Genomic DNA, 15,699 nt, shown 5'->3' with positions numbered 1-15,699 from the left:
GGTGCCTGCCACCATGCCTGGCTAATTTTTTTATATTTTTAGTAGAGACAGGGTTTTGCCATGTTGGCCAGGCTGGTCTTGAACTCCTGACCCCAGGTGATTTGCCTGCCTTGGCCTCCCAAAGTGCTGGGATTACAGGTGTGAGCCACCATACCCAGCCTGTATTTTCTCCACTCCCTCTTTGGCATTCAGCCTTAGTCCTCTCAGCCCCACTGTGCATGGAGCTTGGCTCCTCAGCACCCACGGGTCCTGACAGACCCTCCTGTCAATGGGCTAGAAGGCATATCCAGTCAGGGAGCCCCAAGCTGGGAGCAGTGAACACTCCCATTCCAACTCCAGCCTTACACTAAGCAAACAACCCACTTTCAGTCCCCAAAAGTCATCTTCGGTCTCTGTAAAGAAAAAAAAAAAAAAAAAAAAAAAAGCGTGTTAGACTATTTGTCCCCTAGGGGTGACCTATTTGTGTCACAAGATTTTCAGTGATGGCTTCTTCTCTTCCCCCTTGTTCCCTGAAGATGCCCAAGAGGCAGGCATGGATTTATTATGGGCACAAACCCTTTACATAATAGGACTTTTATTTTCAGATCCCTAGTGACCCTCAGAGTATCCATGATCCCTCTGAAATTGTATGGGCATTTGAAAAATATCTTTTTTCTTTCCCCATTGGAGAGTTTGGCTATGGTTTTAATCAGATTCTTTTTGTGTTTGTGAGACCAAAAAAAAAAAAAAAAAAAAAAAAAGTCAGTAAAAACAACAACAATGTCCTTTTATTATCCCTACAAGATAAAACATAATCTCCTTTTTACTTTCTGCTACCTTCTTCACTGTTTTATTCAGAAATAATTTTAACATTTCCAACTGTTAAAATAGCCCAGCCAGGCATGGTGTGTGTGCCTAGAGTCCCAGCTACTCTGGAGGCTGAGGCAGGAGGATCACTTGAGCCTGGGAGGTCAAGGCTGTAGTAAGCCATGAGAGCACCACTGCACTCCAGCCTGGGCAACAGAGTAAGACCCTGTCTCAAAAACAAAAACAAGCACACAAACAAAAACCCTTGTAAACTTACAAATATTTGTCCAGGGCTTTTAAGTATCCAAAGATCTCAATCTCCTTTAGCTTTCAGAGAGCCTGTGAATTTACATACTACGATCACCCTATTTCACAGAGAAGGATATAGGCTCAAGGAGGCAGGTAGGGCCGGGTGCGGTGGCTCATGCTTATAATCCCAGCATTTTTGGAGGCTGAGGTGGGCAGATCACTTGAGGTCAGGAGTTTGAGACCAACCTGACCAACATGACGAACCCTGTCTCTATTAAAAATACAAAAATCAGCCAGGTGTCATGATGCACACCTGTAGTCCCAGCTGCTCAGGAGGCTGAGGCAGAAGAATCACTTGAACCTGGGAGGTGGGGGTTGCAATGAGCCAAGATTGTGCCACCGCACTCCACAGGGTGAGACTCTGTCTCAAAAAAAAAAAAAAAAAAAAAAAAAAAGGAGGCAAGTAGATGCCCCAGGGTGATCTAGAATTCTGACTTAAATCTTTCCCTCTAGAGAAGAGAGCACTTTTCATTCTTCGCAGAGCAGAAATAGTACAACAGCCTGTCACTTTCTTTGTGCCAAGAGGCCGAGAAATTGTATGCACATTAAAAAAAAAATCCATGAAATAAACAGTTTTTGGATGGGAAAGGAGGGCTTGTTTTATTTGTAGACAACTTCTCTTTGGGCCATGTTACCGAAGTATGTGTGGGGTGGGGGCATTCAGAGGGTGCTTTCTTGGAAGTGATTGGATCACTGGAACCCCAGGAGGCAGAGGTTGCAGACAAAAAAAGCTAGGGTGGAAAAAGACTTAAAAATAAGGATGTCCCCTTTCCACCAAATCCCAGGAAAGTCTCCTAACATGGCCCATCTCCTCATTTTCATCTGTAAAGGGTCATGTCTGAAAAGAGCTTTGCAGTGAAGTTCAAACAGCTGCCCACTCACATTTTTCTAGCCCACAGACTGTTGTTTCCCTACCCAACAAACATCATTCCAATGTCACTGTGATTGCTATCTTTGTGGCAGTAACAATACCCTGAAGACAAATCTTAGTCCAGGCGTTCAGGTTTTTACTAAGTCTCTTACTCATTTGCCTTCCGTGTTTCTTTTTACTTGGCTATTTAACATTCCCAAGCCTTGAGGACAGGGTGCATGAGCATTGTGTAATACTGATTTAAAGCTAATGCTCTATGTTGTTCTCTTTAATCTATATCTGTAATCTCTAGGAGCTCTGCCACATCAGGTGTCCTCTCAGTCTCGAGTCCACAGCAACTTCCTGGCACGGACAGATGCAGCATGAGGGTCCTCAAAACCACCTCCTATCCCCTCCTGCGGCCTCCAGACTCGCCCCTTTCCTCCCTGCCCCTGTAACCTGAGGCTGATGTACAAACACGTGGAATCCATCTTGTTATGTAAGCTTCCTGGTCGCTGAGATGGGTGACTCAGTGTCGAGATGGTCCCTCACTCTTTCTCAGCCTCGGGCAGCATGCTAGCCCTAGCCAGGTCAGCGGCACACTGGAATGGAAATCTAGGCCTGCTAATGGGGTCCAGCTGAGTGGCTTTCATTTCCCAGTGGAGCCTGGTGAGCCCAGCAAGCCCATGGGAACCGTCCTGGAGCTGTTGCAAACTAACCCATGGGTGGAATTCTCCATCTTCCTTGCTCATTTCCTTTTACCTCCCCTTCTCAGCTTTGGCTGAAGATCACAGAAGGTTCACGTTCAGCAACCCTTTGCTCTGGGGCTGCCACCTTCTGGGTCCCTGTTATGGACTGAATGAATATTTGTGTCCCCCTCCAAATTTGTAAGTTAAAGCCCCAACTCTCAATGTGATGGTGCTGGATGGCGGGACCTTTGGGAGCTGATTAGGTTTAGATAAGGTTATAAAGGTGAGGCCCTATGATGGGATTAGTGCCCTCTACAAGGATAAGAGACACAGCCAAAGAGGAAGATGTATGGTGACAAGGCAGCCGTCTGCAAGTCAGGAAGAGAGCCCTCACCGGTACCTGACCATGCTGGCCCCTGATCTTGGACTTCTCACCTCCAGAACTGTGGGAAATAAATGTCTGTTGTTCAAGCTGCCCATCCCATATTTTGTTGTAGCAGCCTGAGCAGACTAAGACAGTCCCACTGACCCGAATCCTCACCTCTAGGCTCCGGCGAGTCTCAGGCAGTAAGCGGTGCTGGTGTAAGAGGATGTGCTCAAAGGTTTTAACTCAATGTGAACACAAATTCTGTCTCCTCGGCTTGAGGTTCTCATCACAGAGTAGGAAATCCATGGACTGGGGACATTGTCTATAGAGAGGACAGACCAGCTGATTTTGGTCTCTTGCTGTCTCTCATTTCCCTCCCCTGCAGGTATGTGATTGTTTCTCCTCTCCCTTCCAGGACAGGGGCAGGTGCTAGCATCCTCCTGACTATGGGACTAGGAGCCAGAAGGCCCCAAATTCTAGCACCGGTTCTGCCACTAACCTGGCATTAGGGGTTAGGCAGCTCACTCTTTCTCTCTGTGCCTCAGGGACTCGACTGTCATCTGCTTTTGAATTGTTACTTATTTCATTCATTAATGGAACCAGCTCTTCCTAGTGGTGGGGTATGATGCTAAACAAGGTGGCAGTAATCCCTGCCCCTGTGGGGCCTGCATTCCAGAGTGGGGAGATAGTCAATGAGGAAATGGTTAAATAAGATAGCCACCAACTATGATGCATGCTCTGAGGGAGATAAGCAGAATGATGAAGCAGATTAACTTGGAGGAGGTGGTAATTATTTAAAAGACTCCTTAGGCTGGGTGCAGTGGCTCACGCCTGTAATCCCAGCACTTTGGGATGCCGAGGCGGGCAGATCACCTGAGTTCAGGAGTTCGACACCAGCCTGGCTGACATGGTGAACCCCGTCTCTACTAAAAATACAGAAATTAGCCTGGCGTGGTGGTGGGCATCTGTAATCCCAGCTACTTGGGAGGTTGAGGCAGGATAATCGCTTGAACCTGGGAGGCAGTGAGCCGAGATTGTATCACTGCAATCCAGCCTGGGCAACAGAGTGAGACCGCATCTCAAAAAAAAAACAATAGTAATAATAATAAAAGCCTCCTTCTGCAAGCTGAGAAAGCACAAGCCCATCAAACAGGGAAGAGCTTTCCAGGCAGAATTATGAGCTAATAGAAGCAAAAATGCTTGAAAAATTATACAGTGCAACACAGATAGCAAGCTTAATCTAAGTAAAAGTGCCTTCATTCTCTGCAGCATTGCCTCATTCTTTGATTAGAGCCTGGAATGGGCACAGCTGCCTAGTACCTGGATAAGTGTTAGGGACCATGAAATCACACAAGAGGCCAACGCTAAGGTTCTTGCTGGGCACATGTGGTGGAAAGGTGGGTGGACTAAGTGTTCTGTTCTCTTTGAGGACCTGACGATCCAATCTATATAGAGAAACCCTTTACCTCTCACAGTCCCGCATCCCCAACTGCTTTAGTCCTTTGTTAATCCTTCTTTCAACATCCAACTGCCATTTATGGAGCACCTGCCAAGAGATAGGGATCCTCCCTTCCTCTGAGCAGGAACTCAGGAAGTGATACCCTCCTCCCCATGTCACAGTCCCGGCAGAGGCCACTCCCCCAGCTTGTTCAAATTTGGGTCCATGTTGGCTATGGTCGGTCCACTTTGCTTGCTGTTTTGCTCTCCAGCTAGATCTCTTTGGGGAGTCAGAGGGGTCATCTAGGGATCACAATATTTAGCACGCTTGTTTTCTCCCTGGACAAATGTCCAGAGGCGTGTGTGGAGTGGGCATGCCGCGAATCTCCCTCAGGAAATCCTAGTAGCAAACTTCACTGACTGACCAGCTGAGGAAATCAGCAAGGTTGGGCCCAGTGCTGATCTCTGGGCACCTTTTCTTAGAGACAAGGGCACTGGACAGAGGCCACAATATCAGGTTTCCACTTGCTAAGCATGGAGCCTGATCTGCAGTTTTATATCTCTTAGTTGTGCTGCCCCTTCGGCTCTGACATTCTATAGCTGTGTGACTTTAGGGGGACAGCGGTTTTCCTTTCTTTTTTTTTTTTTTTTGAGACTGAGTTTTGCTCTATTGCCCAGGCTGGAGTGCAGTGGAGCTATCTCCGCTCACTGTAACTTCCGCCTCCTGGGTTCAAACGAGTCTCCTGTCTCAGCCTCCTGAGTAGCTGGGATTACAGACATCTGCCACCACGCCAAGCTAATTTTTGTATTTCTGTAAAGATGGGCTTTCACCATGTTGGCCAGGCTGGTCTCGAATTTCTGACCTCAGACCATCCGCCCGCCTTGGCCTCCCAAAGTGCTGGGATTACAGGCGTGAGCCACGGTGCCCAGCCAGGACAGTGGCTTTCAAACTTCAGTGGGTATCAGAATTTCTTAAGAGCTTGTGAAAATGCAGATTCTTGAACCTGCTGAATAAACAGCTCATTGGATGGGGTGTGTGGGAATCTGCATCTTCCAGTCTAATTTATTCCTACTCTCTGGCCTCTCTCATCCTCTAATACCCTCAACCCTTTCTCATCTCAGAGGCTTTGACATGGCTGTCCTACCTGTCTGAATGCTTTTTCTCCGGCTCATTCTGCTTCTTCAGGTCTCAGCTCAGATATCACCTCCTCTGAGAAGATCTCATGGACTTCTCTATTTCAATTGTCCTCCCTCATTCATTTTGCCTACCACCCTAACTTTAGCAATTTCATTTTGGTGTTTTTTGATTGTTTATTGTTTAGTTCCTTTGGTTAAAGACCTTGTTTGTCTTGAACACCGCTGTAGCCCTAGTATTCAGCAAATATTTGCAGAATGAATAAATGAAAATGTAAAAGAGGATTTCTCAAGGTCAGGGGCTCTCAAGCTTTAACATGCAACAGAATCACCTGGAAGGGTTTTTAAAACAAGATTGCTCAATCTTTGTTCCCAGAGTTTCGGATTCTTATTATCTGGGAGTAGGGGCAGTTCTAACAAGTTTCCGGGTGCTGCTGATGCTTCTTGTCCGGGAACTGCACTTTGAGAGCCACTGCATAAAATTAAAACCCCATCTGTATCCCATTAAAGTAAATCCACTGGTAAGTTGTAGAGAGGAGCCCAAGAGGAGGAAGTTCAAATGAGCTGGTCTCAAAGGTACTTGGAAAAAGTAAGGGGCTCCAGGACAATGCTAAGGTCTCTTTCCTCTTGGAGATCTTGGGTCTCTGAGATAAAAGACTGCTCCCCCTCACCTTTTTTTTCTTTTTTTTTTTTCATCTTTTTTTGGCTCTTTTCAGTTTATTGCATGAAGGAGTTACACTAGGCCAAGTTAAAAGCAGACTCCAAATGGTTACATTATACAAGCTGTGGAGGTTTTTAAACTTGTGACAAAGGACAGAAGGGAAATTCTACTCAGTGCAAGGAAATCCTCACTTAAGCTTCAGTGAGCCACAAGCACTTAAAACCCATGAACCTTCAGCTGATTGTCCTTAGCCAGTCCAAGCTCTACAAGGAGCTGGCATATGTTCTTGCGTTGGTCATCCTGTCGCTGAATTGCTTCTCCATATTCTGGATGCTCAATTACAGTACCATTGCAGGCAAACTTCTTAAACGCCTTCACTAGTTTCTTTTTATCATAATCATCAGCAATCCCTTGGACAGTAGTAAGGGTCTTCCTGCCATTTCTCTGTTGAATTTCTATATGGACATAATCCTCAGTGCCAGGTCATCACCCTTCCTTGCATCAGCAAAGGAGTTGAACGAGTGGAGGTTCTGGATAGCAAACTTACGATTCGATTCCTTTTCCTCGATGGAAATGGCTGTGGAAGGCAGAGGTGGCGGGAGAAGGCAGGCAGCGGGGACAGAACATCAGGAAGCGAGGGGGCTCAAAAGGGGAGGCTGCTGACTGGACCCGCCCGTTTTTTTTTTTTTTTTTTGTAGAGATGAGACCTCATTATGTTGCCCAGACTTGTCTTGGACTCCTGGCCTCAAGCAATCCTTCTGCCTGGGCCTCCTAACATGTTGAGATTATAGGTATGAGCCACCACATCCAGCCCAAAGACTGCTTTTCTGATGAGGAAGTTGTGGTGGACAAATCAGTCTATTCTTCTTCAGCTACCAGAATAAGAAAATGATTCTTAGGCTCCCAAACTGAACATCCAACAGATCTCAAGTTGCTGTGGTGACCTGTGTTTCTAAATCAAGTCCTGCTTAATTCCAAAAGAGTAATTACTAAATCAGAGATTAGGAAATGGGAAAAGAAGAAATTATCTTCATCCAAAGACAACTTTTCCCAGAGTATATTCTGAAGAATATTAGCTCCATAGTTAACAGCAAGATGAAAGTGTTCCACGGTCCAATGAAATTCAGTGACACTGAAAGCCATATCCATTACTTAGAGGTACATACCTGCAAAGTCTCATAGTCCAGAAATCAGTTTAAGACAGTTAAGTTTCATCCTGGGCAACATAGTGAGACCCTGTCTCTACACATAATAAAAAATTAGCTGGGGGCCGGGCGCGGTGGCTCAAGCCTGTAATCCCAGCACTTTGGGAGGCCGAGATGGGCGGATCACGAGGTCAGGAGATTGAGACCATCCTGGCTAACACAGTGAAACTCCATCTCTACTAAAAAAATACAAAAAACTAGCCAGACGAGGTGGCGGGCGCCTGTAGTCCCAGCTACTCAGGAGGCTGAGGCAGGGGAATGGCGTGAACCCGGGAGGCGGAGTTTGCAGTGAGCTGAGATCCGGCCACTGCACTCCAGCCTGGGCGACAGAGCGAGACTCCGTCTCAAAAAAAATACAAAAAACAAAAAACAAACAGACAAAAAAATTAGCTGGATATAGTGGTGAGCACCTTCCAGCTACTTGAGAGGCTGAGGCATGAAGATTGCTTGAGTCCAGGAAGTCGAGGCTTCAGTGAGCCATGATCGTGCCACAGCACTCAGCTTGGGCAACAGAGTGAGTCCCTCAAAAAGAAAAATGTTAAGCTCCTCCTTCCCTCCTTCCTTTCTCCCTTCCCTCCCTCCCTTCCTTTCTTCCTCTCTCTCTCTCTCTCTCTCTCTCGTTCTCTTTCTTTTTTCTTTCTTTTTTGAGACAAGGTCTCACTCTGTCACCCAGGCTGGAGTGCAGTGGCACGATCACAGCTCACTGCAACTTCAACCTCCCCAGGCTCAGGTGATCCTTCCACCTCAGCCTCTGAGTAGTTGAGATTTTTTTTTATTTTTTGTAGAAACAGGGTCTTGCCATGCTGCCTAGGCTGGTCTCGAACTGCTGGACTCAAGCGATCCACTACCTTAGCCTCCCAAAGGGTTGGGATTACAGGCGTGAGCCCTAAACTGTCTTTTGATATAAAACCAAAGAGCATTTTTGCTCATAACATATCCTGAGGCACATATTTAAAGAAGCACTGCCTTTGGGGACCTTTTCTCTTTAATGGGAGAAATTTTGTTTTGTTCTGGATGGAAACTTCATGTAAACATGAAAAACATTCTGATACACACACACACACACACACACAGCCTTAACTTCACGTAAACATGAAAAACACTCTGATAGACACACACACACACACACACACAGCCTTAACTTCATGTAAACATGAAAAACTCTGATACACACACACACACACACACACACACACACACACAGCCTTAGTCCCCAGGTAGGCAGGAAAGAAAATATCCGGAATGACCGTTCCAGTTCTCGTCCCTTCCAGATGTGAAGCTGCCCTGAGGTGTGTGACATGGGATGTTGTCTGTACCTGGGTGGGGACCTGAGGCTGCTCTTTCATTGGGCAGTTAGGGTGAGTGGAGGAGGAAGCTCTGGGGGTGAGTGATAGGCAGCCAGGAAAGTGATGGCTTGGGGAGCACAGAGTGGAATTTTCCCCTGGAAATCCTTTTGAACTGAAGTGGATTTGAATGTTGCACAATGGTCACCTAGATCCCAGGGCTAAATGATTTTTCTCTTCATTTTCCAGTAATAATTAACATTGCTGTAGTGATCACAGGCAGTCTGCAGGCAGTTGTCTGGCTGTAGTGATGGAAACAAGAAGGAAACTCCTCCCCAAACCCTCAGGGAAACTTTCTTTTCTCTTCTCTCAGTTGGTGGGAAAAGGGGCACACTGAAACATTCCTGCATTGGTAAGGATTGCTCCACCTTTTGTTAAATTAAATACTTTTCAGCCTGGAGTGGTGGCTCACGCTGGTAATCCCACCACTTTGGGAGGCCAAGGTGAGTGGATCACCTGAAGTCAAGAGTTCAAGACCAGCCTGACCAACATGGTGAAACACCATCTCTACTAAAAATACAAAAATCAGCTGGGCATGGTGGTGCACATCTGTAAGCCCCACTACTCAGGAGGCGGAGGCAGGAGAATTGCTTGAACCAGGAAGGTGGAGGTTGCAGTGAGCTGAGATCCTGCCACTGTACTCCAGTCTGGGCAATAGAGTGAGACTCCGTCTCAAAAAAAAAAAAAAAAAAAACACCAGTTTTCAGGATCTTATATTCTTTTAGCAAAACACTCATTTTGGGTAAATGAATGATGTTTTCATTAACCATCCAAGTGACACTCCAGAGGTGGTTTTAGATTAGGAAACAGAGGCTGAGAAGCCAGAAAATCTTTCTGGGGCAGGGGCAGGGAAGAATGTGATGTCTTGTTTTCCAGCTCATTGGAGACCTCTGAGCCTCCAGGCATGTTGTCGGTGGCATCCTGCATTTCACTTTGAATATACAAGTTGGATTTGACAATGAGGTGAGATCAGAATCATGGCCACATGACAGAATGCCTTTTTTTTTTTTTTTTTTTTTGAGATGGAGTCTTGCTCTGTTACCCAGGCCGGAGTGCAGCGGTGCAATCTCGGCTCACTGCAACCTCCACCTCCCAGGTTCAAGAGATTCTTCTGCCTCAGTCTCCTGAGTAGCTGGGACTACAGGCACGTGCCACCACACCTGGCTAATTTTTGTGTTTTTGGTAGACACAAGGTTTCACGATATTACCCAGGTGGGTCTCTAAGTCTTGACCTTGTGATCTGCCCACCTTGGCCTCCCAAAATGCTGGGATTACAGGCGTGAGCCACCTCGCGTGGCCTTAGAATGCCTTTTATACAGCCTCTTGCATTGCAGGGGAGCTGCTTTATTCCTGTCCCAGCAGCTGAACAACTCTAAAAAGCACGGCTTTGTGTTTTATGGTGTTAATTTTGTTGATTTCTAAAGCCTTTTCTCTCTCTGCCCTTCCTTTCTTTCCTCTCTTCTTTTCTCCCAAGGCAAAAGGAAACGATAACAAAATATTACCGTATTTGAGTAAGCCATCAGAATCTGCATCTGGGAGTGAAGAGAGGGCTTTCTTTTCCATGACACAGTGCATGCCATAGAATGTCCAAACAATGAGGGACCGCAGGGATTATCCTGCCCACCTCTTATAAGAAGGTAGAGGCCCAAAGTTAAGCTCTTGCACAGGACTCTTAATCGCAGCGCCACCTCTTTCTGCTACTCCAGGCTGGAAGGGAGAGCATTATTTATTATATAATTTCACTGAGTTCCGCTGGAGCTCTGACGGAGTCTCTGCAGCATGACTTGACAAGACACTATTTGGAACCATTAAGCTGGAGTATCTTCCGGTGTGCTGTTAAGCTGGGGTACCTTCTGGTGTGCTGAGGATCTGGCCAGCTTGCTTACATTTGTGGGCTGACTGGCCGAGTAAGAATGAGATGACTTCAGCCTGCAAAGAAAGGCTGCTTATCTATTCTAAAACAGGCTTGATGCTTTTCTTTTTTTATTTTTACTTTGAGAAGGAGTTTTGCTCTTATTGCCCAGGCTGGAGTGCAATGGCGCGATCTCGGCTGACTGTAACCTCTGCCTCCCGGGTTCCAGCGATTCTCCTGCCCTTGCCTCTGGAGTAGCTGGGATTACAGGCACACGCCACCACGCCTGGCTAATTCTTTTGTATTTTTAGTAGAGATGGGGTTTCACCATGTTGGCCAGGCTGACCTCAGGTGATCCACCCACCTTGGCCTCCCAGAGTGCTGGGATTACAGGCGTGTGCCACGGCGCCCAGCTGGCTTGATGTTTTTCTGAGCACTCAACCGAATTAGTTTGGAAATGTCTGAGGCTTCCGTAATGGAGAAAGAGTGAAACTGAGCAAGGAGTGCCATAAACCCCCTGGTGAAAACCCACCAGATGCTGACATCACTGGAAACCCCTGTGTAGCTCCAGCTCTCAATTCTGTCACTTCTTTACTCCTCCTGAGTGACGGCTGAGTTTAAATTCTGGGTCTCTCTGCCATGCTGTGAAAAATTGTCTTCTAAAGGATGGCCACCATGTAAGTCAGGCCTGTGGTTGCACCAACACCTACCCATCTAGTTCCTCCTTCAAGGAGTTTCAGATCATTTGGTGCTATAGAGCCACTGATGCAGAGTATGATAATGTCTGTTCTGGATACTTTATTTCTTATTCTGGTGACAGGTTTTGTTTTGTTTTGTTTTTTATGTAAACTTTTTTCCCCCCCGATTGGCAATATCATCATTATTTGTCAATCACATTCTTTTTGTTTGTTTTTGTTTTTGAGACAGAGTCTCGCTCTGTTGCCCAGGCTGGAGTGCAATGATGTGTTCTCTGCACTGCAACCTTTGCCTCCCAGGCTCAAGTGATTCTCGTGCCTCAGCCTCCCGAGTAGCTGGGACTACAGGTGTGTGCCACCATACCCAGATAATTTTTTGTAGAGTGGAGTTTAGCCATGATGCCGAGGCTGGTCTTGAACTCCTGGGCTCAAGTGATCTGCACCCCTTGGCTTTCCAAAGTGCTGGGATTAGAGGTGTGAGCCACACCTGGCCTCACATTCTTAAAATTAATGTGTTGACAGTAATTGCCTGTTAGTTGGACCTGTGACTACATTAACAAAAATATCTTTCACGTAGCATATGGGGTTAGAGTGATAGGGAGGGCGGGAAGAAAAAAGGAAAAGGATAGAGAGAAAGAGTTCTGTACGTTAAACAATGTGTTGCTCTTGGAGTCTCAGATCTTGGCCAGGCCCGCAACTAATTATGTGTGTTGTTTTCTCTGGATCCTCAGTGACAATCTGAGCTATGAATAAGAGTTAGAAAGAATAGGACACTGTATTTTCCAGAGTAGAAATATAAATACATGTTTTACAGTCTCAGAGTGAATCCCCATAACTGAACTCACACTGTAGAATGTAATTTGACACCTCCCTCAGTCACAGCCACTAAGAGCTACCGCCATCAGGAACCTAATGTTACTCAGAAAACAAGGACCATCAAATCCTAGGGTTGGGAGGATCTTGGAGGTTATCTTGTCCCTTTTATGCCTTCTAGCTCTTGAGCAATAAGGGAATCTGGAGCAGTGAGGGATGGGAGGGGACAGAGGCGGGGAGCCTCTGCCTCTGACTTTGCCTCAAATATTCCAGAAATGAGGATGCATTCTTGGTCACCAAAATGCTATCTATCTTATTTTAGTTTTTAGTTTTAAGAAACCCCAGAGCAAGGATAAGAGTGATTAATATTATCAGGAGCACAACATGTTGTGCCTGGCACCATGCCAAGCACTTACAACACATCTTACCTCATTTACTACAACAGCTCCGTGAGGGTAGGCCCTTCATTTATAAAGAGAGCAACACAGAAAAAGCTAAGTTACTCCAGATTTAGCAAGTGGCAGAGCTGGGGTTCAAACTAAAGTTTGACTGATTTCACACCTCAACCTTTTTTTTTGAGATGGGAGTCTCTTTATATTGCCCTGGCTGGTCTTGAACTCCTGGGTTCAAGTGGTCCTCCTGCCTCAGCCTCCCCAGTAGCTGGAACTATAGGTGCACACCACCATTCCAAGCTCCTGTATCTCTAACTTTTCTGGTATTTTTATGCCCTGCCATTTGCAAGAAAGCCTTACTATATAAAATGGTTCTTTTTATGTGCTGTATAATTGGTTTTGACTTACAAGCCAAAAGACATTTTCTTTGAAAATAACAAGAAGTTCATAATTAGGGTTGCCGGGCTTAGCAAATAAAAATACAGGGTACCCAGTACAGTCAAATTTCAGACAGACAACAAATAACTTTTTAGTTTGTGTGTTTTAAATATTTTTAGCCTAACTATGTCCAAAATATTACATGGGACATACTTAAAACTAAAAAAAAATTATTTGTTTGATATTCAAATTTCCTGGTCATCCTGTATCTTATCTGTCTAGTGGGAACCTCTTCATCTACGGCCTTCTGTAAACCCTTCAGTCCCATCCCTTGTGTCTTTTTTTTTTTCTTTTTCTTTTTTTTTGTTCTGAGCCCTTTGTGTATTCCAGATTCTACTACTTCACTGGCTATGTATGTGGCAAGCATCTTCTCCCAGTGTGTGTCTAGCCTTCTCCCCTCCCCTCCCCTCGCCTCGCCTCCCTTCCCTTCCCCTCGCCTCCCCTCGCCTCGCCTCCCCTCCCCTTGCCTCGCCTCCCCTCCCCTCGCTTCGCCTCGCCTCCCCTCGCCTCGCCTCCCCTTGCCTCCTATTTCGTTTCGTTTCATTCAGCGTCTGATATGGTTTGGCTGTGTCCTCACCCAACTCTCATCTTGAATTCCCACGTGTTGAGTGAGCGACCAGGTGGTAGATAATTGAATCATGGGGGCGGGTCTTTCCCGTGCTGTTCTCGTGATAGTGAATAAATCTCACGAGATCTGATGGTTTTAAGATGGGGAGTGTAGGTGCACAAGCGCGCTTCTCTTGTCTACCGCCGTGGGAGATATGCCTTCCACCTTCCACCCTGATTGTGAGGCTTCCCCAGCCATGTGGGAACTGTAAGTCCAATAAACCTCTTTCTTTAGTAAATTGCCCAGTCCTGGGTATGTTTTTATTAGCAGGGTGAAAACGGACTAATACAGCACCCAAAATGTTTTTAATAAGAGAGTAGGATCAGGGTTCGTTTTTCTAGCTCGGCTGGCCCATGGGGCCCTGGCACACTGAAAATTTCGGCCCTTGGAACACATAGGGTTTGGTGTGGCTGTGCGGGGTTGCCAGGGGACATGCCAGTGTCGCTATGGGCCCTTTTGAGAACCAGAAAGCAGGATGGTGCCACAGCCCTTGGGGGAATCCAGGCCAGCTGCTCAAAGGTGCGGATCTTGCCCCAGCCTTGAGGATGCGGCTGGGCCCTGGCCGCTCACACACAGTGCGAACCTTTACTCTGGGCACCTCCTGAACCCGCACAACCGCAGCTGTGGGCCTGAAACCATTAACCATTTTGTTTTCCAGGCCTGAAAGCTTCATCTTCCGATCAGGATCAGAGGTGGCCGGTTGGTGCGATTCAGAAAAAGCCTCTTCAGTATAACCTGGCTGAAGGTGGACAGCTTGACCAACAGCCGTAGGTAGATGTCCAGCGCTTGGGCTCCCTGCGCCCAGCCTTTCTGTCCTTGCTGTGGTGGATGTCGACTCCCACGATGGCGCCTCCTGCTCCACCAGGCCGGGAAGGAGCCATTTCACTTTCTTTACGGGATCTTTGATAAACACATTTTATCAGTGTTTTCCTTTATTATCTATTGATTTATTTTGAGACAGGCTCTGGCTCTGTTGCCCAGCCTGGAATCCAGGGGCACGATGTCAGCTCACTCCAGCCTCCACCTCCCAGGTTCAAACAATCTTTCCACCTCAGCCTCCTGAGTATCTGGGACCATAGGTACGCATCACCACACCCCACTCATTTTTGTGTGTTTTGTAGATACGGGGTCTTCCTACATTGCCCAGGTTTGTCTTGAACTCGTGGCCTCAAGCAAATGTTTTCCTTCATAGTTAGTACTTTTGTGTCTTATTTAAGAAATTTGGCAGGGCATGGTGGCTCATGCCCTGTAATCCCAGCACTTTGGGAGGCCGAGGTGGGCAGATCACTTGAGGCCAAGAGTTAAAGACCAGCCTGGCCAACATAGTGAAACCCTGTCTCTACTAAAAATACAAAAAAATTAGCTGGGCCTGGTGGCACACGCCTGTAATCCCAGCTACTCGGGAGGCTGAGGCATGATAATCGATTGCATCTGGGAGGCAGAAGCGATAGTGAGCCAAGATCACGCCACTGCACTGCAGCCTGGGTGACAGAGTGAGACCCTATCTCAAAAAAAAAAAAAAAAAATTCTTCCCTACTCTGTGAATATAGACATGTTCTCTTATTTCATTATGATTTTGTTTTGTTCTACTTTTTGTATTAAGTCTTGTTTTTTTTTTTTTTTTTTTTGAGACAGAGTCTTACTCTGTCGTCCAGGCTGGAGTGCAGTGGCATGATCTTGGCTCATTGCAACCTCTGCCTCCCAGGTTCAAGTGATTCCCTCCTGGGTAGCTGGGATTACAGGTACCCACCACCACACTCAGCTGATTTTTTTGTATTTTTAGTGAAGGCGGGGTTTCACCATGTTGGCGGGGCTGGTTTCGAATTCCTGACCTCAGGTGATCCACCCACCTTGGCCACCCAAAGTGCTGGAATTACAGGCATGAGCCACCGCGCCTGGCCATATTTAGGTCTAATCTGCCAGTATTTCTGCTTGTGTGCAGTATGCTGTTGGGTCCTTCATTGTCTCAGCACTATTTATGAGTGATCCATCTTTCCCTGATGATCAACAATTAAAAAAAAAAATCTTTAAAATTATGGAATGCTGAGCTTACAGTGAACTATGATTGTGACACTGCACTCCGGCCTGAACAACAGAGCGAGACCGTCTCTTTAAAAAAAA

At 46.4% G+C, this 15,699-nt stretch overlaps 1 pseudogene; it reads right to left on the bottom strand.

The window, feature by feature from the left end:
- Window positions 1–6,449: 6,449 nt before the first annotated feature.
- Window positions 6,450–10,356, bottom strand: LOC104666822 (annotated as a pseudogene).
- Between the last annotated feature and the right edge of the window lie 5,343 nt (window positions 10,357–15,699).

This window comes from Rhinopithecus roxellana, chromosome 8 (assembly GCF_007565055.1).
Source record: "Rhinopithecus roxellana isolate Shanxi Qingling chromosome 8, ASM756505v1, whole genome shotgun sequence".
Classification (NCBI taxonomy): Eukaryota; Metazoa; Chordata; class Mammalia; order Primates; family Cercopithecidae; genus Rhinopithecus; species Rhinopithecus roxellana.
Note: the sequence above shows the minus strand (reverse complement) of the source record. Positions and strands in the feature narration are given on the sequence as shown.